Below are 22,593 nucleotides of genomic sequence, written 5' to 3' on the forward strand. Positions count from 1 at the left end.
TTCACCACGTGATCAAGCCGTCCAATGAGAGATGATCTCATATGTAAACATATGAGATCATCTCTCATCGCCGGCGCTCCTTCCTCACACAGACACTGCAGTGTGAGGAAGGAGGGGGAGCCGACAGCCGCTGGGGACACAGAGACATGTAATCAGGGCACTGATCACCAGTGCCCTGATTACTGAAGGTAAAAAAACACACACATTGCCCCCCCATCAGTGCCCACAGTGCCTGCCATCAGTGCCCCCATCAATGCCCACAATCAGTGCCCATAGTGCTGCCAGTCAGTGCCCATCAGTGCCTGCTCATCTAGGCACTGATGAGCACTGACTGGCAGCACTATGGGCACTGAGTGTGGGCACTGATGGTGCTGCCCATCAGTGCTCATCAGTGCCGCCCATCAGTGCTCCTCAGTGCCACCCGTCAGTGTCCATCAGTGCCGCCTATCAGTGCCCATCAGTGCCGCCCGTCAGTACCACCTCTCAGTGCCCAGCAGTGCCACCTCTCAGTACCCAGCAGTGCCACCTCTCAGTGCCCAGCAGTGCCGCCTATCAGTGCCGCCTATCAGTGCCGCCTATCAGTGCCGCCTATCAATGCCGCCTATCAGTGCTCATCAGTGCGGCATATTAGTACCTCCTCATCAGTGCCCATAAGTGCCACCTCATCAGTGCCCATAAGTGCCACCTCATCAGTGCCCATAAGTGCAGCCTATCAGTGCCCATAAGTGCAGCCTATCAGTGCCCATCAGTGCCGCCTCATCAGCGCACATCAGTGAGGGAGAAAAATTTATTTTCAAAATTTACTCGCAGAAAATAAGAAAAACTTTTTTTTTTTTTCAAAATTTTCTGTCTTTTTTCTTTTTTTTGTAAAAAATAAAAAACCCAGAGATGATTAAATACCACCAAAATAAAGCTCTGTTTGTGTGAAAAAAATGATAAAAATTTCATATGGGTACAGTGTAGCATGACCGTGCAATTGTCATTCAAAGTGTGAGAGCGCTGAAAGCTGAAAATTGGCCTGAATGGGAAGGGTGTTTAACCACTTACCGCCCGCCCGCCGTCATATGACGGCCGGACGGTGCAGCTATTATCCTGGGCGGCCGTCATATGACGTCCGCCCATTCATGCAGGGCAGGCGCGCATGGCTGTTTCCCACGTGATCGGCTATGTTGCAATGACATAGCCGATCACAACAGTAGATGCCGGCAGAAGACCGCGCATGCGCGATCGGGAGCGCGCAGCGCGGTCATGTCTGTGGCTATGTGTTCCCTAGGAACACAGCTAGTCACCGACAGTGAAAAACAGCCAATGACAGTGGCTGATTACGATGTGATGGGCTGTGAAGCCATTCACAGCCCATCACAAATGTAAACAAAGAGCAGTAACTCACTGTTACTAGCTCATCTTCCCTCACACACCGTTTCCAGTGTGAGGAGAGGATAGCCAGAAACAGTGAGTTACTGATCTGTATCTGTCAGTGTAAAAAAAAGTGTCACCAGCCCCCCCCAATTTCACCTGTCACCCAACAGTCACCTGTCATCAGTGCACAAAATCACTACCTATAAAGTGCACCTGTCACCAGAGACTGCCAACAGTATCGCCAGCGGTGCACCTGTCACCCATCGGTGACCAGCGCCCGTCACCTGTCACCCCATCAATCACCGTCACCTGTCACCCCATCAGTCATCGTCACTTGTCACCCCATCAGTGATCGTCATCTGTCACCCCATCAGTGATCGTCATCTGTCACCCCATCAATCAGCGTCACCTGTCACCCCATCAGTGATCGTCATCTGTCACCCCATCAGTGACCGTCACCTGCCACCTATCCGTCACCTGCCACCTATCCGTCACCTGCCACCTATCCGTCACCTGCCTGCCACCTATCCGTCACCTGCCACTCATCAGTGATCATCCGCAGTCACCCGTCGCACAGCCAAAATGTCCAAAAGGTTGTACAGCAGCGAGGAGGCGTTTGAGATAATCTCTATGGATAATGAGGGCACCGGGGAGCTCTCATCAGTATCCGAGTCGAATTCCGAATCCGATTCGGAATTTGAAGTTGTTAACAGTAGCGGATCGGAGATGGACTCGGAGGAAGAATGGGTCCCTCCCAAAAGGGCACGGCACTCTGGAAACCGGGCAGCCACAAGGGATACACCCCAGGATCCTATGCCCAGCACCAGCACTGCCACCACCAGTACACCCCAGGATCCTATGCCCAGGCCCAGTACCCGCTCTGCCCCCAGCGAAACACCCCAGGAGCGAATGCCCAGGCCCAGCACCAGCGCTGCGGCATCACTCCCAATTTCAAATCCCCCTTCTACCAGCACTGGAGTGTCACATCCCCCAAGAGCTAGGGCCACTATCCACCTCCCAGATGCTCTTGCCAACCCAAGATGGCTGCCCTCCAACTCGGGATCAGCAAATATTCCCCCTTTTACCGCACAGCCAGGTGTGCAGGCCAATACAGAAAATTTTTCTTTTATTGATTTTCTCCATTTATTTTTGCCCAATGATTTTCTGCAATACATCGTGGACCAAACGAATCTGTATGCCCAGCAGTTTATTGCTAACAACCCCCAATCTTCCTATTCCCGTCCATTTGAGTGGAGAGATTTAACCTTGGAGGAATTTAAAATGTTTTTGGGCCTCACCATAAACATGGGGGTTACAAAAAAAAATGAAGGACATGCCTATTGGTCCACCCACCCCATACACATTATGCCCATATATTCTGCCCTAATGTCCAGGTCCAGGTATGAAATCATCATGCGCTTCCTTCATTTTAGTGACAACAGCCAGTGCCCCCCCCAAAATCATCCAAATTTTGACAAGCTGTATAAAATTCGCCCCCTCATAAATTTTCTTTCCCAAAGTTTTGCAGAACTTTACGTCCCAGATCAAAACATTTGTGTAGATGAGTCCCTGCTACACTTCACAGGCCAGCTTGGAATAAAGCAGTATATTCCAAGCAAAAGGTCCAAATATGGGGTCAAACTATACAAATTGTGCGACAGAGCTACGGGATATCTGTATGCGTTCCGCATATACGAAGGAAGAGATTCCCAGCTCAATCCCCCTGACTGCCCGGCCTACATGGGCACAAATGGAAAAGTTGTATGGGACCTGGCATACCCACTGCTGAGGAAAGGCTACCACCTTTACCTAGATAATTTTTATACCAGCCTGCCCCTCTTCAGACATCTCTACCTTGAAGGAACCCTGGCCTGCGGAACCACCAGGAAGAACAGGAAGGGCTTCCCACAGTCCTTAGTAAATAAAAGACTGAGGAAGGGGGAAATAGCAGCCCTGAGAAACAACGAGGTGCTGGCCTTGAGATGGAAGGATAGCCGAAATGTGTACATGATGTCCACCATTCATGACGACACCACAGTGGAGGTTCGGAGAAGAAGAGGTCCCATCCAAAAACCATCATGTGTGCAGGATTACAATCTTTACATGGGGGGGGTGGATTTTAACGACCAGATGATTCAGCCCTACTTGGCCACAAGGAAGTCCCGATTCTGGTATAAGAAGGTTGCAATTTATTTATTTCAATTGGCATTTTATAACTCTTATGTAATCTACTCCAAATCCACTGAAAGACCCATCGCCTTCCTAAAATACATTGAAGAAATTGTCACGACCCTCGTCTACCCACAAGGACACAAGGAAGAAAACCTTCGCTCTGAGGTTGTTAGCCGACTTAGCGAGCGCCACTTCCCAGACTACCTTCCACCGTCTGAAAGAGGCCGAAGACGCCAAAAAAAATGCTGTGTGTGCAGCAGAAGGGGGTTTCGTAAAGACACCAGCTTCTATTGTCGGTACTGTCCCTCCCAACCTGGCCTCTGCATTGGAGAATGCTTCACACGGTACCATACATTCATAAATTACTAGCCCATTTCCCCGTTTTCATCTGTGCTGACCAATTTTTCTCATGCCACTGCCTTCCACATAAACTGACCCTGGCCTGTTTTTCCACTATGCCTCTGCCTACTGTTTGGACTGCTTTCACGTAAACTGACCCTGGCTTGTTTTACCGATTACGCTTCTTCTTACTGTTTGGATTGCTTCCCTGTGAACTGACCCTGGACTGTTTTTCAACTACTCTTCTGCCTGCCGATTGGATTGCTTGCACGTGAACTGACCCTGGCTTGTTTTACCGACTATTCTTCTGCCTACCGCTTGAACTGATCTGTCGCCCCCCTGCTACTGTAGTACACAGGGGTCTCACATATGTGAGGGGCTCCAGAGTTGTTTTTCCGGATAGAGAAAACCAATTTTTTTGGTTCTCTCTGGGTTCCGTAAATTCCGGATTAGGGTCTGGAGTCCGGAGGCTTCAAAGAGATTTGGGTGGGAGAAGCCTCTACCCCTGTCCCCAGGTCTCACCTGACCAAGGCCCTCAGCTTACTACCATCATGCCTCTGCCTGCTGCATGATATTAGCTGGAGAGTGGTACAATGATTGTCTGCAGTGTACCGGGACCAATATTATGGCTGTGCTGACCATGTCTCTGCCTGGAAAATTCATTTGGACAAATGCTGCGGCTGTGCTGACAATATCCCAGACTATAGACTATATTCCTGCCTGCTGCCTGGAAAATTGCTATTGTCGTCGCTAAGCATGTCCCTGCCTGCTGCCTGGACTAATGCTCTCCTCTGTGGACAACTGCACTACTACAACCACAGGTAATACTTTTTTTTACACTTTCCTTTATAGAATGTATTTTGTAATGTATTTATTGCTATGTACATGCTATGTGTTAAAAATGTGAGGGGCCTTCAAAAATGATAGGTTGTCAGGAAATTAGATGTGCATTTTATGTAAAAGTCTCACACGTGTGGTATTGCCATAATTAGGAGGAGTAGCAGAATGTATTTTGGGGTACAATTTTTGCTATATACATGCAACCACTTACCGACCGCCTAACGACTATATACATCGGCCATTTAAAGCTAAATACTGGGGTTATGGCAGCAGATAGCTGCCATAACCCCTGTATTTTTTTAAACGTTGGGCGGTCGGCTTTCAGATAAGGGTGGTCCCAGTGGCAGATTCGCCGCCGAATCCGCCGCAACGGTGCATGGGAAGAGGTGCCCCCCCCCCCTCCCGCCGCGTCCTAGACGTTTTCTCAGCTTACTGGACCCGCCGGCAGCGGGGAAAACTATCCGGTCCCGGATCCTCAGAGACAGGAAATTGAGTGAGGGCAAGATGGCCCTCACTCGACTCTATGGTCTTGGAGGACCGGAGCTACGTCAAAAGTCGTTGCCTAGCAACCGGTTTAAAGGGCCGGGTTTTTTTTTGGTTTTTTTTTTTTTCTTTTTCAACAATTTTTTTTTTTTAGTGTAGTTGTGAGGTGTGAGGTCTTTTTGACCCCAGATCTCACAATAAAGAGGACCTGTCATGCCTATTTCTATTACAAGGGATGTTTACATTCCTTGTAATTGGAATAAAAATGATCAAAACATTTTTTTTAAAAAAACTTTTTAAAAATAAAAAATTATTAAATAAAATAAATAGGAAAAAAATAAATAAAATTAAAGCGCCCTGTCCCCGTTAGCTCGCGCGCAGAAGCGAACGCATACGCAAGTCCCGCCCACATATGTAAACGGTGTTCAAACCACACATGTGAGGTATCACCGCGATCGGTAGAGCGAGAGCAATAATTTGAGCCATAGACCTCCTCCTCTGTAACTCTAAGCTAGTAACCTGTAGAATTTTTTAAAATGTTGCCTATGGGGATTTTTAAGTACCAATGTTTGGCGCCATTCCGCGAGCGTTTGCAATTTTGAAGCATGACATGTTGGGTATCTAATTACTCGGCGTAACATTATCTTTCACATTATGGAAAAAAATTGGGCTAAATTTACTGTTTTCTTATTTTTTTATTCAAAAAAGTGAATTTTTTTCAAAAAAATTGCATTTGGAAGACTGCTGCGCAAATATGGTGTGATAAAAAATATTGCATTGATCTCCATTTTATTCTCTAGGGTCTCTGCTAAAAAAAAATATATAATGTTTGGGGGTTCTAAGTAGTTTTCTAGCAAAAAAATGATTTTAGCTTATAAACACCAAGTGTCAAAAATAGGCCCAGTCTTAAAGTGGATAAATGGACAACTTTGTGTAAAGAGCTACTTGGATGTTAGGCCTATGTATGTGGTCAGGCTGTGTAAAAGTATTACACATGTGGTATCGTCATACTCAGGAGGAATAGCAGAATGTATTTTGGTGTGCAATTTTTGCTATGTAGATGCTATGTGTTAGAAATATTGCATAAATTGACAACTTTGTGTAAAAAAAAAATGCATTTTCATTTTCTTTCCACAGTTTCCAAAAGCTTGTGGAAAAAAATGACAGGTTCAAAAGACTCATTATGCCTCACAAATTATACGTTGGGGTGTTTGCTTTCCAAAATGGGGTCATTTTATGGCAGTTTCCATTGTCCTGGTGCTCCAGGGCCTTCAAAAGTGCTATAGGTTGTCAGGAAATTATATGTGTAATTTCTGCTTCTAGAATGCCGGACAGGGCTACTTGAATGTTGGGCCTCTGTATGTGGCCAGGCTGTGAAAAAGTCTCACACATGTGGTATCAGCATACTCAGGAGGAGTAGCAGAATGTATTTTGGGGTGCAATTTTTGCTATGTAGATGCTATGTGTTAGAAATATTGCATAAATTGACAACTTTGTGTAAAAAAAAATGCATTTTCATTTTCTTTCCACAGTTTCCAAAAGCTTGTGGAAAAAAATGACATGTTCAAAAGACTCATTATGCCTCACAAATTATACGTTGGGGTGTTTGCTTTCCAAAATGGGGTCATTTTATGGCAGTTTCCATTGTCCTGGTGCTCCAGGGCCTTCAAAAGTGCGATAGGTTATCAGGAAATTATATGTGTAATTTCTGCTTCTAGAATGCCGGACGGGGCTACTTGAATGTTGGGCCGCTGTATGTGGCCAGGCTGTGAAAAAGTCTCACACATGTGGTATCAGCATACTCAGGAGAAGTAGCAGAATGTATTTTGGGGTGCAATTTTTGCTATGTACATGCTATGTGTTAGAAATATTGCATAAATTGACAACTTTGTGTAAAAAAAAAGCATTTTCATTTTCTTTCCACATTTTCCAAAAACTTGTGGAAAAAAATGACATGTTCAAAAGACTCATTATGCCTCAAAGATTATACATTGGGGTGTTTGCTTTCCAAAATGGGGTCATTTTATGGCAGTTTCTATTGTCCTGGTGCTCCAGGGCCTTCAAAAGTGCGATAGGTTGTCAGGAAATTATATGTGTAATTTCTGCTTCTAGAATGCCGGACGGGCTACTTGAATGTTGGGCCTCTGTATGTGGCCAGGCTGTGAAAAAGTCTCACACATGTGGTATCAGCATACTCAGGAGGAGTAGCAGAATGTATTTTGGGGTGCAGTTTTTGCTATGTACATGCGATGTGTTAGAAATATTGCATAAATTGACAACTTTGTGTAAAAAAAAATGCATTTTCATTTTCTTTCCACAGTTTCCAAAAGCTTGTGGAAAAAAATGACACGTTCAAAAGACTCATTATGCCTCACAAATTATACGTTGGGGTGTTTGCTTTCCAAAATGGGGTCATTTTATGGCAGTTTCCATTGTCCTGGTGCTCCAGGGCCTTCAAAAGTGCAATAGGTTGTCAGGAAATTATATGTGTAATTTCTGCTTCTAGAATGCCGGACGGGGCTACTTGAATGTTGGGCCGCTGTATGTGGCCAGGCTGTGAAAAAGTCTCACACATGTGGTATCAGCATACTCAGGAGAAGTAGCAGAATGTATTTTGGGGTGCAATTTTTGCTATGTACATGCTATGTGTTAGAAATATTGCATAAATTGACAACTTTGTATAAAACAAAAAGCATTTTCATTTTCTTTCCACATTTTCCAAAAACTTGTGGAAAAAAAATGACATGTTCAAAAGACTCATTATGCCTCAAAGATTATACATTGGGGTGTTTGCTTTCCAAAATGGGGTCATTTTATGGGGGTTTCCATTGTCCTGGTACTCCAGGGCCTTCAAAAGTGCAATAGGTTGTCAGGAAATTATATGTGTAATTTATGCTCCTAGAATGCCGGGCGCTGCTACTTGGATGTTAGGCCTCTGTATGTGGCCAGGCTGTGAAAAAGTCTCACACATGTGGTATCGCCATACTCAGGAGGAGTAGTAGAATGTGTTTTGGGGTGTAGTTGCAAGTATACATATGCTGTGTGAGAGAAATAACCTGTTAATACGGCAATTTGTAAAAAAAAAAAAAAAATCTTAATTTTGCAAAGAATTGTGGGAAAAAATTACAACTTCAAAAAACTCACCATGCCCCTTATTAAATACCTTGGAATGTCTACTTTCCAAAAAGGGGTCATTTGGGGGGTATTTGTACTTTCCTGACTTTTTAATGTCTCAAGAAATGAGATAGGCCTTCAGTACATCAGGTGTGATCAAGTGTGATCAATTTTCAATGATTCGCACCATAGCTTTTGGACTCTATAACTTTCACAAAGACCAAATAATATACACTTACTTGGGTTATTTTTACCAAAGATAAGTAGCAGTATAAATTTTGGCCAAAATTTGTGAAGAAAAACGACTAATTTGCAAAATTTTATGACAGAAACAAAGAAAAATTTTTATTTATTTATAGCACAAAAAATAAAAAACCCAGTATTGATCAAATACCATCAAAAGAAAGCTCTATTTGTGTGAAAAAAAGGACGCAATTTTTGTATGGGTACAGTTTTGCATGACTGAGTAATTCTCAGTCAAAGTGTGAGAGCGCTAAAAGCTGAAAATCGGTCTGGGCAGGAAGGGGGTGAAAGTGCACTGTAGGCAAGTGGTTAAGTGCACAGAAGGCAAGTGGTTAATAAACATGTTAGCTGTTTCCACAGCAGAAGGTGTGCCAACCATAGGCAAAAAGTGCGCCATCTTCGAGAGACGGTCAACCACCACCAGGACAGTAGTGAAACCTTCTGAAGGTGGTAATTCCACTATAAAATCCATGGATAGTTGCTTCCAGGGCTGTTCTGGGATGGGCAATGGCCTTAACAGGCCCCAGGACTTGGTCTTAGCCCCCTTGTTACGCTGACATGTAATACAAGAACCCACATAGGATTTACAGTCCCGAACTAAATTGGGCCACCAAAAGTTGCGCTGAATGAGTTCACATGTCTTCCTGACCCCGAAGTGCCCAGCAAGCTTGTGATCATGCAAAGTCTTTAGGACCTGTAGTCTGATTTGTGAAGGAACAAAAATCCTTTTTTGGAACCACAAGAATCCCCCGCGTTTTTCCAAGGAAGAGGTCCCAGGCTCGAGACATTGAACTGAGGCTTGCTTAATTGCTGATTGCAGATCTGTTAATCTGAATAAGTAAAAAATTTTGAGCCGAGAGGATGGTGTTAGGTTGGGCTGTGTTTGGTGTATCTGGAAACATTCTGGACAAGGCGTCTGCTTTCCCGTTCTTGGACCCTGGCCTGTAAGTCAGATGAAAGTTAAACCGGGAAAAGAACAAGGCCCATCAAGCTTGACGGAGTCTCAGGCGTCATGCTGTCCTGAGGTATTCCAGGTTTTTGTGGTCTGTAAATATCAAAATGGGATGAGTAGCCCCTTCAAGCAAGTATCTCCACTCTTCCAAGGCACATTTGATGGCCAAGAGTTCCCGATCCCCTACGTCATAGTTTCTCTCCGGAGGTGTCATCTTCCTGGAAAAGAAAGCCACAGGGTGCAGAAGAGTCTTCGGGCCTTGTCTTTGAGATAAGATTGCTCCAGTGGCTATTTCTGAAGCATCCACTTGAAGCACATAAGGTAGGGTTGGATCAGGATGCTGGAGAATAGGTGCTGAGGTGAACAACGTCTTCAGTTTGTCAAAGGCCGTTTGAGCTTCCTGTGACCAATAGAAATGGACCTGTTGGCGGGTCAATTGGGTAATGGGGGAGATAAACATAGAGAACCCCTTCACGAACCTCCGATAGAAGTTAGCAAACCCCACGAAGCGTTGAACTCCTTTCTTATCACAGGGGGCTGGCCAATCGAGAATTGACTGCACTTTCTGTGGATCCATGGAAATGCCGTTTGTTGAGATAATGAGACCCAGGAATTGAATGGAGTCTTTCTCGAATTCGCATTTCTCTGGTTTCACATAAAGTCCTTGTTTCCTTAAAGTAAATAGTACCTTCTTAACATGGGTCCGGTGGAGTTCCAGAGTGGAGGAAAAAATGAGTATGTCATCTAGATAGACAATCAGAAAGAGATCCAGGAAGTCCCGAAAAATGTCATTAACTAGATGTTGGAAGGTAGCAGGGGCGTTACACAGCCCGAAAGGCATGACCAGGTATCAAAAATGGCCAAACCTCGTTCTGAACGCCGTCTTCCACTCATCTCCTTTCCTAATGCGAACAAGGTTGTAAGCTCCACGGAGATCCAATTTGGTAAAGATCCGAGCTGCCCGGAAACGTTGAAATAGTTCTGGGATAAGAGGTAGAGGATACCGGTTTTTAAAAGTAATTTTATTAAGCTCCCGGTAATCTACACAAGGTCTTAGTGTGCCATCCTTTTTTTCGACACAGAATATCCCGGCCCCTGCTGGTGAGGAGGAGGGGCGGATAAAACCCTTTTCCAAATTTTCGTTAATATAAATCCGTAGGGTTTCCAGCTCCTTCTCAGATAACGGGAATATCCTTCCGAAAGGAATCTCGGCTCCGGGCAGAAGTTCTACAGGGCAATCATAAGGCCTGTGAGGAGGCAGAGCTTCGGCCTTTTTTTATCAAATACGTCCGTGAATTCCTCATAAACTGCGGGGACATTTTCCGGGAGATCATGTACTGGTTGGACGGCCAGGCAAGCAGCAGAAGAATCAGATCCGGGTAGGAAACAATGGTTCAGGCAGTAATTAGACGTGAAGGAGATCCTTCTCTTAACCCAGTCAATCTGTGGGTTGTGGGCCTGTAGCCAGGGAAGTCCTAAAATAATGGGAAACATTGGTGAGGAAAGGACGTCGGATCGGAGGAATTCCTGGTGAAGAGAATCTGTCGTGGTGAAGATGGGGCACGTCTCTTCAGTAACAGGCCCGGAACTGGGCAAAGAACCATCAGCCAGAAGAATATGAAGTCACTGTTCCTTAGCTTGCATGGGGACACACAGTCTTTGAGCTAAAGAACGGTCCAGAAAGCAACTACATGCCCCGGAATCAACGATCGCCAGAAGCCGAATATTCTTTTCTGCTACCTGTAGGGAGACCGGGAGAATAAGATGAGTAGGGGATGACCCGGCAACTTGACAGTTCAGCAGAGGCCGTGAATAGGACTTACTGGGTCTCACAGGACAATTGCTTAGGAAGTGGCCAGATTCCCCACAATAAAGGCAGAGGTTAGCTTGCCGGCGACGTTGTCTTTCCTCGGGGGTCAAGGCAGAACGGATTAGACCAATCTGCATGGGTTCTCCTTCTGATCCCCCGGAGACAGAAGGCCCAGGATGGGGTGAAGCAGCAAGTGGGACTTTTGGGAGTACCCAGGTAGGTCAGGCCCCTTGAAGGCGCTCTGAGCGTCTCTCCCGCAGACGCCTGTCCAGTTGGATTGCCAGTGAGATTAGACCTTCCAAAGACGTAGGGGTTTCTACCCGAGCTAACTCGTCCTTAAGGGCTTCAGACAATCCGTGACGGTACTGGTACTTGAGTGCTGCCTCATTCCAGTCTGTATCCGCGGCCCATCTGCGGAAGTCAATGGTATAGTCCTCTACAGGACGTTTATTTTGTTGTAAGGCATGTAGGGCTGATTCAGCCGTAACAGTCCGTTGGGGGTCCTCGTATAACTGGGCCATGGCCTGGAAGAAGGAGTCTACAGAGTTCAATGAGGGGCTCTTTTGCTCAAGGAGGTTATGGGCCCAGGTCTGGGGTTCTTCTGACAACAGAGAAATTATGAATCCTACTTTGACAGTCTCTGAAGAGAAGGTTCTGGGCTGAAGGGCTAAATACAAGAGACGTGCATTTTTAAAGGATCTGAACCTTCTCCGTTCCCCATGGAAGCGTTCGGGTGTAGGTACCCTGGGTTCAGGTGGGAAAACCATGGCTGCCTGAGCAGGGCTGGCTGGTCCTTGCTGAGTGGAGGTGCCCCCGGAGCTGGCGGGCGGTTGATTGGGGTCGGAAGGAGAGGGTGCGCCAGCTAGGTTCAACACTCTACACTCTAGGTTACGACCCTCTAATTGAAAATAACCGTCCTGCAGTCTCTGGACTGCCTGTGTTAAAGAGGAGACTTGCCTGACAAAGAGCCTCGAGCTGGGAAGCACCTCTGTCGGCCTCTGACATGGCTGGATTGTACTGTCAGATCACTTCTTGGTAGAGGCCGAAATGCTGAGAGGGCTTCCCTTGCAGCTCGGTGCGAATCACCCCTGGAAGTGGGACAGGAGGTGACGCGTCCCAAGGAGCACTGGATGCTTGTGGAGTGCAGGTAAAGGTTCACAAGGGTATCCGGAACAACTTGCAGGGCCTCCAGGGAATCAAGCAATGTGCAGGTAAAAGCCAGGCCGAGGGTCATACACAGGTATCAGTCCAAACAGGTCGCCAAGACAAGGGGATTGAGCAGAAGCAAGTCCGTTGAGCAAGCCGGGATCGGTACACTAGAAGTCAGGCAGAGGACAAAAGAGCAAGGATGGTCACACAAGCCGAGGGTCAAACACTGGAGCAGGATCGAAGGGTCAGACGAAGCCGTGGGTCAAAGCCAGGAGAAAGAGCAGACAGGTCAGGAACGAGCCGGGTCAAACTGGAATCCAGGAAGTAACAATGCACAGGAAACAGGAAGAGCTGAAGACAATCCAGCAATCTGATGGGCTGAGCAGAGTCCTTTTATAGGCCAGTGAATTAGTCTATGGCCTGAGTCCATTGCAGCCATGGGAAGTACTGGCAAAGTTGCCAGTTGCAGCACAGCCATTTCACTGATAATGAGTCTATGGCCTGAGTCTGTTGCGGCCATTGGAAGTTCTGGCGGAGTTGCCAGTTGCAGCATGGCCGTTTCTCTGACATCCTGTGTTTGTGTGTGGGAGGGGGTGGACATTTAATTACAGAGCTCCGGGTCACCCCGGGGGGATCTGCTTTTTCTGGTCCACCCCAGGGGATCTGCTTTCTCCAGTTCACCCCAGGAGATCTGCTTTCTCTGGTTCACCCCAGGGGATCTGCTTTCTATGGTTCAACCCAGGGGATCTGCTTTCTCTGGTTCACCCCAAGGGATCTACTTTCTCCAGTCTACCCCAGGGGATCTGCTTTCTCTGGTTCACCCCTGGATATCTGCTTTCTCTGGTTCACCCCTGGATATCTGCTTTCTCTGGGTCACCCCAAGGCATCTGCTTTCTCCGGTTCAGCCCAGGGAATCTGCTTTCTTCTGTTAAGCCCAGGAGATCTGCTTTCTCCGGTTCAGCCCAGGGCATCTGCTTTCTCCGGTTCAGCCCAGGGTATCTGCTTTCTCTGGTTCAGGCTAGGAGATCTGCTTTCTCCAGTTTCGTTTAGGGAATCTGCTTTCTCCAATTCAGCCCATGGGTTCTGCTTTCTCCAGTTCAGCCCAGGGGATCTGCTTTCTCCGGTTCAGCCTACGGGATCTGCTTTCTCCAGTTCAGCCTAGGGGAATCTGCATTCTCCAGTTCCGCCCAGGGGATCTGCTTTCTCTGGTTTAACCCAGTGACAGACCATGGGCACTGCCTGAAAACATGCAGAGCAGGGGCACAGCATAGCCAGACACAGGTAATTGAGTTCCCTCTCCTGCCTCAAGCTTTCACACCCCTCTGCCTCACCAGAGCTCCTCTGATCACTAGTGCTGTGTACTGCCACCAGGAGCTGATAGGGGAAGGGTGATACATGTTGTTCTGCAAACCGGCTCCCCTCTTCTACTGCTCCACTCCTTCTCTAGTACCTGCCAACATAGGGGTACTGTCCTCCCATACCCCCCCACTGCTGTCCTCCCTCAGGCTCTTTTTGATCCTTGGTACATGGGGATGCCCAAGGGCCAGCCACCAGGAGAGCAAAGAAAAAAAACAAGGGGAGCCAAAAGAAACAGCCAGGGAGAGAGTACAACTTGGTTCTGTTTGATAAGGAGTGCTGCACTGACAGGATGTAGCAGAGGGAGAACACATGCACCTTCTCCTGGTTCGTTCCTACTGGCTCCCAGCGCTGGGCTGACAGTGAGTTGCTCTCACTACTCCTGTGGCACCTCTCAATGTGGCGCCTGGGGCACAACTCCCCCTTGCCCCCCCCCCTAGTTTCGGCCCTGTGTAAACATTACAATAAAGCCGGCTGGATCGAGAGCTTGGTAGATAGGACAATCTGTCTAAAACACCTGGAGCACGTGTTCTACAAACGTAGAGCTTAAAAGTGTGTGCGTGCTTAGCACATGTGCGCAGCTCAATCTCAAAAGGACCTACAAGTTTTTTGTGGATTATGATGGTTACTTTTAATTAATCTATTGTTTTAATTGAATTAAGTGCTGTGTTCAAATTACTGGCTGTAATGGTCATGCTTATTGGACTCATGAAAAGCTGTATGCGACATCCATTTTGTTCGTGTCTCAGCCATGTTGTCATGTGAAGGGCATAACCACAGTGACCTTGCGCCCCACATTTTTCTTTCAGTTTTACAATACACAAACTGTTAACTGATGCCAGGACCTTAATAGTCCATTGATCAGACACACACAGACCCTTTCCATTAACCAATCCACATTCCCGTCTAGAAACCCTAATAAAACTCTCTCTTGCAAGCTGAGCATTCCAGAGAACTAACAGATACTGGTCATAAATAGCTCAGTTGGAGGCCAATACCCATATCTGCAGATAGGTTAGCAGTTGTACCTCTGAAATGTCAGCATGTTTCAAAACTCCTGAAATAATATCAAAGCCAGAATATCGACATATTTACTTTCCTTAATGATTTTTTTTTGTTTCAAGTCTAGACATCCCTATGTCAGGCCATATGGGGAACCACTGGCACCACTTATCCCTCCTAGGTAAAGTAGACATCTGAAACCTGCCATATTTATATTTATTTTAAAACAAATTTCACGCTAGACAATAATATGCTGGTTACAAACTGTAAACTGTAGATATTCAGAGATATGAATACTTATCGAAAACTGTATCTGGGACATGGTCATAAATGTAGTGATCTCCCAGCAACCACTCCTTAGACCAGATGACTGGTCAGATGGTTTCTGTCAACACCCCTCTAATCCCAGAGTAAAGGGAGATACCAGGACAGTTTGACAGCTGTCAGGTACCATCAAACCAGGAACATCTGTCAAGTTATGAGAGCCAATAACACCTTGCTCATCAACTAAACTCTGCTAACGCCAAGGACACTGCAGGTATTCTTCCCTTGGTGGGGTGGTAGCAGTTAAAGGGCTAATTGCTTAAATAATTTAACCCAGTGACAATCACTCCCAGGCTGCTGGCACCTAGATTGGGTCCCGCAAGCAGGAAAATCTTTGTGAGGCGTGCAGCTCTAAGTGGCATGTGAGACTGGCCAGTCCTTTGTCACGAGTTGGTGAGGAGGGCAGATGTTTGATATCGGCGTCTGTCACACTGGCCAATTCTAGATTTAGGACAGCATGGGACACAAAACATCCAACTTAGAGTAGATGATGTACTCAGGCATAAAGGCTGTTCATCTAGCAAAATAATGTTCAATTTGCAAAGTAGATGTTGGTAAATAAACTGAGTCTATGTTGATTTTGAAACCCCAATTATGTGTGGGAGAAGTTAAAGCACACTGTCTCAGGGGTTAGCGTTTCTGCCTTGCAGCATTATGATCCCTTGTTCAAATTCCAGCCTGGACACTATTTAAAAAGGTTTGCATGTTCCCTTTGTGCTTGCATTGATTTCCTCCAATAACACCAATATGCTCATAAGTGACTTAGCTGCTGTCTCAATTTGCCTCAGTATATGTGTGTGTGTGCTTATACATCATACAGCCATAACATTATGACCACTGACAGATACAGTGAATAATATTGATAATCTTGTGACAATGGCACCTAAAAGTGGGTGGGATATTTAAGGCGGCAAGTGAACTTGTTCCTGGAGTTGATGTATTGGGGAAAAAAAAGGCAAGTGTAAAGATATAAATGACTTTGACAAGGGCCATATTGTATTGGCTTGATGACTTGTTCAGAGCAACTAAAAAAACTGCAGCTCTTTGGGGATGTTCCTGGTCTGCAGTGGTTTAGGACTGATCAAAAGTTGTCCAAGGAAGGAAAACTGGAGACGGGGTCATGGGCGGCCATTGCGGCACATTCAGAGAAAAGGCTGGCCCTTGTAGTTCAATTCAATAGAAGAGCTACTGTAGGTCAAATTACTCAAAAAGTTAATGCTGGTTCTGATAAAAAGGTGTCAGAACACACAGTACCTGTCAGGGTGCCCATGCTCAGGGCCGGTGCTTCCACTAGGCAAACTAGGCAGCCGCCTAGGGCGCATTGCCACCTAGGGGCGCAGCCAGGAGTCGCACTCTCTCTCCATCATGAATGATTATTGTGAGCTGAGGGGAGAGGTGGCGGTAGGGGAGGAAGAAGGGACAGAGAAAGATGCCAGGTGTCTTGGGCAGTGGCGGAACTATCAGGCCTTGGCTTTCCACCACTGTTGGAGGGGCCCCAAGAGGCAGGAATGGAGCCCACCAGAGTGCTACCTGCATGATGATCCTCTTCAGCTGGAGCTGAACGGCCTTAACCCCAGGCAGGAAGTGACTCTCTGCACTAAGCTGGTAGGCAGTCGTTCATTTCCCTGGGTTGGTATTAAGCAGGGAGCGGAGGAGAGCTGAACCTGAGCCGGAGCTCGGCACTGGAGGGCGGAACCTTTATTGCAGCAGAAGCAACGAGGCATCGGAATGCTCTGAGGAGGTTGGTGATGAAGGACATGCGGAGCTCTCTGACTGCTGCTTTTCCCTCCACCAGGAGCCGGTTGGAGCTGTGGTGAGCACTGTGGTCCAGGAGAGGAGCGTCCTGGGAGAAGGAATCAGCAGGATCACTGTGAAGGAGGGCAGAGTGGGGGCCACTTTCTTCATACTGCCCAGTTAGTGTCCCCAGAATAGGGGATCGGGGTCCCTGGGTATTACATGGAGCATCCCTGGTATGAAAGGGAATCTGGGTCACCAGGTCTGCCATGGGGAATCCGAGTCACCAGGTGTGACATGGAGGATAGGGGTCACTGGGTGTAACAGGAGTTCGGGGTCACCAGGTGTGCCATGAGGAATTGGGGTCCCTGGGTGTGCCAAGGGGGATTGGTGTCCCCAAGTGTGACACAGAGGAACATCAGGGTCCCCAGGTGTGACATGGAAAAACATCAGGGTCTGACGGGTCACTGAGTGCTCAGCTCAGCAGCCAAAAGTGCCTACAATGGGTATGTGAGCATCAAAATGACACCGTGGAGCAATGGAAGGAGGTGTCTTTGAGGTATTGATGTGGCCTCCAAATTCTCCAGATCTCAATCCAGTCGAGCATCTGTGGGATGTGCTGGAAAAATAAGTCTGATCCATGGAGGTCCCACCTCACAACTTACAGGACCTTAAGGATCCGTTACTGATAGTTTGGTGGCAAATACCACAGCACAACATAAGAGAGTCTGTGGAGAACATGTCTCAACGGGTCAGGGCTGTTTTGGTGGCAAAAGGGGGACCTACTCATTAGGTGGTCGGGCATAATGCTAGGGCTGATCAGCGTATGTTTGCATATTAGACAGGAACTGTGGGTTCCTTGAGGACAAGGACTGATGTGAAGGTACAATATGTAAAAAGCACTGAGTAAATGGTTGTTGTTGTTGTCTAAATACATTTTTTCTTTTAGTTTTGGATATACTTGCAAAAAGCAAATACTTATGTCACATTTTTATTGGTGTTCATGATCCCAATACGGGATTTCCCCTCACTTTTTGCCCCTCTGACAGTCTATGACACCCTGAGGGAGCTGTTGTCATATGAGCAGGAAGTCACAGAGAGTAATAATAACTAGACAGATATTCCATTTCCAACCTTTTGCTGTTTTATTGAAAAGAAAAGGTGTTTTGGTTAAGTTAACAAACCACTATTTTAGAATTCCAACCCCCATGACTCAAAGATGAGATGCAGAGCAAGTAAAAAGTACTGACAGTTCATAAGTTTCAGACATTAGTGCTGTGTCTTGATGGTTAAATGATCCTCTTTAACTCTCCTCACCGACTCCATTTATTTGTTCTGTTTAGGGATTTCTGTTCTAAGAACGCTATCGTTATTACTTCTGATTGTACGCTGTCAGGTAGCTTGTCAGATGCTGCGGCTTGAGCTCCACGTTCTGACGTGAATTATTCTCACCCTAATTGCTTTTCTGCTGAACGGACGGTGAACTGATTTTCAAGCGTTCTTGAAAACCTTTTGCTACATGCGAATGCTCATTATCACCCATGTGCAAAGCTGATCACTAGAGCTTCTCATTTTCTTGAATGTCTTGTACAGGGGTCTCAAAACTTTTCAGTAAGAGGGCCACATATTTTACAAATTTTCACAGGCTGAAAAAAATCAGTTTTAAAAATAAACAAGCCAAAATGAAATGCATTATATGATTTAGAAAAAAAAAAAACTTTAGTAAAACAAAGCAAAGAAATTCCAAATAAAGTTGAGCCCATCAGAGCCTCCTTACATCACAATCCCTATCAGAGTCTTCTTACATCAGAATCTCCATCAGAGCCTCCTTACATTAGAGTCCACATCAGAGTCCCCTTACATCAAAATCCCTATCAGGGTCCCCATCAGAATCTCTCCTTTCGTCAGAGTTCCCATCAGAGTCTCCTTACATCAGAATCTTGTCAGAGATCCAGAAGAGCAGTGAGGGGGGGAGGAGCCGGGTCATGGCGCCAGAGCTGAGTGCACGCTAGTGCAGACCTGGGAGCCGCCCGAGACATGCTACTGAACGCCTCAGTCCACCCCGCACACATGGAGAACTAAAGCGGACCAAATATCCCTCTACCTGATCTCCAGTAACGCAGCCGAAGGACCCGGTGGATCGGTTGATCCCTGCTGAGAAGCAGGTGCCTCCGTTGAGCAGTCTCCGAGGGACGGAGGGACAGCTCCGGGGATGTAGATCCCGTGTAGCCACCAAGGTGCAGCAGCGAGGAAGCAGCAAGCCCGAGCCGCCCGCCCAGACCATCCGCACGCGTCCAGCCGGCACAGAGAGACCCCTCACGAGGTCCCGCACTCGGTCCGCCATCGAGGGGACAGCTCACCAGACCTGGAAACGGCTCTGGGGAAAGAGAGAGTTCCCAGCACTCGAGTAAGGAGGGAATCAACGCTCGAAGGGGGACGCAGAGGCAGCCGGATACCCGACAAAGCATGTAGCTAAGGAGCCACAAACCACACACTACATGAGGCTGAGATCGAGACCTGGAGGAGTGGTGAGAGGGTGAAAACCCCCAAATTCCTTTCCTTTCATATATGATACATGATATATGTTATAAGATCTATAGACTGGGACAAGTGCCAAGGTATACCCTGGGTGAAATAAGATACTGACAGACTACCTTGAACTGCAATAGAATTACTGCTGACACCCCTGGATACGCCGGGTATACTAAGGCCCCCTCAGGAGGAGGGAGAAGGGCTTGGAAATAAGAACCCTGCTAGCGTGTTGGAAAATGTTCAATGAGCACTTGGTTTAAAGGGACGGAATGATAAAAAAAAAAAAAAAACCCTAAACCTCCCAAGTCTCTCTGAACCGTATGTTGAATAGGAGATAATTACATGAAGGAACCCCTTGGGACCCCCCAAAAGGCCTTTTCTCACTGGAGATAAATATTATATATATATGGTGTAGAAGACTAACGGTATCTTACAGGGGCTTCCCTTGGCCTTTACTTCATTCTATAACTGAACGAGGGAAAGACCGTATGAGAATAAAGTAAACTAAATTTACTATCCAACTCGTGTCTTCAAGGGGAAAAAAAAAAAAAAAAAAATAATATAGATAAAAAGGCCAGAGGTAGCCCTACTGGAGATTATTGGTTAGGAGAAGTTGGAAATACTGGATAATTATACCCTCCCATCTTAAAGCAGTACACCCCCTAAAATATACGCCGGGCCCACCCCTGAAATATTATATCTGACCATTGTTTGGTCAGGTAGACAGTTGGCGAACTATACTGAACTCTTTAGCCCCCCAGCTCTAGACCTCAAACAGAGCCTAAAAAGTAGAAATATGTCAAAAATTAAGAATAAACAGACAAAAGATGGGGCGGAGAAACCCGCAAAAATAACAGCTAGCCCCGGAACCATCAGAAAGTATATGACTCAGGATGGGAAGGGACAAAGTGAAGCAGCGGACTGTCAACCAGCTGTAAAATCAAAACAAAATAATGAGGGGAAAATAAAGACAAAAGGCACAAAAAACTCGGAGCAGCCGGGAGAGGAGACCTTGGACTCTTCTAGGGAAAGTACACAAATTATGGGAGACTATGTATCAGGAAAGGAAGAAGAACAGAGGAGAAAAGATCAGCCACCGACAAAATCTGAAATGATAGAAATGTTCACAAATTTGGAAAAATCAATCAAATCGGAAATGGCTAACCTATATAGGGATTTAGGACATACTCTGGCTAGAGTGGAAGAAATAGAAACGAAAATAAACTCCCAGGGGAAGAAGGTAAAAAATTTAAAAGATCAAATGAAAAGAACGCAGCTTGAACAGAGGAACATGGCTTATAAGATGGAAGACCAAGAAAATAGAAATAGAAGGAAAAACTTGCGGATTAGGGGCCTACCGGAAAAGGGCAGAGAGGAAAAACTAGAAGAAATGCTTAAATTCATCTTCAATCCCCTCCTAGGAAAGGAAATGGCTGACAAAATAGAATTTGAAAGAGTCCACAGAATACGAAAACCTCAGAACGCTCCAAAAGATAAACCAAGAGATGTAATAGCGAGATTTCATAAATACGATGTAAGAGCTAAAATCTGGGAGAAGATGAGAGACAGACCAATAATGAGATATGAAGATGCAGATATACAGATTTTCCCGGATTTATCTCAGGATACAATCAATAGAAAACGTGTTTTGAAACCAGTGGTAGATATTTTGAGGAAGCAAAATATACAATATTTCTGGAGCCACCCGCCAGGCCTAGGAGTACGGAAAGATGGAAAAACGGCCCTGCTAAGGTTTCCAGAAGAGACCTTGACCTTTTGTGAAACCTTGAAAGTACCAGTAATGGAGATTCCAGGATGGACTCTTCAAGAGTCCCTAGATGAGGACTCAGAAGACGAAAACGAGTGGCAAGAAGAGATTAAGAAGAAAAAGAAGAGCAAAGGGAAAAGTTAAAAACTGTTTTGAGTAACGGGGAGGGTACGGGGAAAATGGGAGAAGGAAGGAGGGGTTTTGAGAGGATAGGAGGTAGGGAGGTGGATAAGGGGCATTATAAAAGAGTTTCAAGAGGGCGGCCCCATGGGGGCACTGGGGTGTACTTTATCCTCAAATCCCAAAATAGGGGGGAGAGGAAGTGATGGCGAGCACGAGCCGAGCTCAACCCCGGGGAAATGTCGATGGAAGGGGAGGAGAGATAAATCGACTAACCTAGTCAGGAGGCAAGGAGAAACTAGGTACCCTTGGAGGCGAAGACGGCCAGGGGGGAGGGGGGAGGGAGGAGGGGGGAATGGGCGGGTGGGAGAGGGAAGGGGGGGGTTTAGAAATAGGGAAAAAGAAAAGGACGACACAAAAATAGATTGTTTGAATATGCCATGTATCCCTAGCTCATATAGAAAACATAAACCCACATATAAGAAGGAGAGCCCGAACTCTCGAGAACACCAGCCTTATAAATCCAGATGTGAAGGTATAGAACCAAAAATTCGGGAAAATAGGAAAAACATGACAAAGGGATGGATGAGGTAAATATTATATCATATAACATACGGGGAATGAATTCACCGGTGAAGAGACAGAGAATTATGAGAGAAATTAATTATCTGAATGCAGATGTCATATTCTTACAGGAGACTCATATTACACATGATACAAATATTAGATTCTACTCACAAAAACACCCAATATGGTACTACGCAGATTCATCTAAGAAAAAATCTAGGGGAGTAGCAATTGGCTTTGCTAGAGGGACAAGATTCATACTGGAGGAAAGGCTGGTGGACCCGGAGGGAAGGTTCCTCTTCCTGAAAGGAAAATTAAACGAAGAAGATGTTACTCTAGCCAACCTATACAGTCCAAACGAGGGACAAGTACCCTTTCTAGGTAAAATCCTGGGGAAATTGACAAACTTTAGAAAAGGAGGAGTGATCATGGCAGGAGATCTCAACCTGAGCTTAGAGCCAAAGATTGATAATACAGCAAGGCACCAAAGAATATCGATCCATCAGAATAAAGAGATCACGAAAAAATTATTTCAAAATCAATTAGCAGATATATGGAGAATCTTACACCCAAAAGAAAGAGACTACACTTATTACTCAAATATACATGGGGCATACTCAAGAATCGATTACTTCTTGGTGGAACACAGATGGATTGATAAAGTAATAGAGGCGAAGGTTGGGATCAGAACATGGTCAGATCACTCCCCCATTACACTAAAAATAAGAA

This window comes from Pelophylax lessonae (assembly GCF_965119305.1).
Source record: "Pelophylax lessonae genome assembly, chromosome: 2".
NCBI lineage: Eukaryota > Metazoa > Chordata > Amphibia > Anura > Ranidae > Pelophylax > Pelophylax lessonae.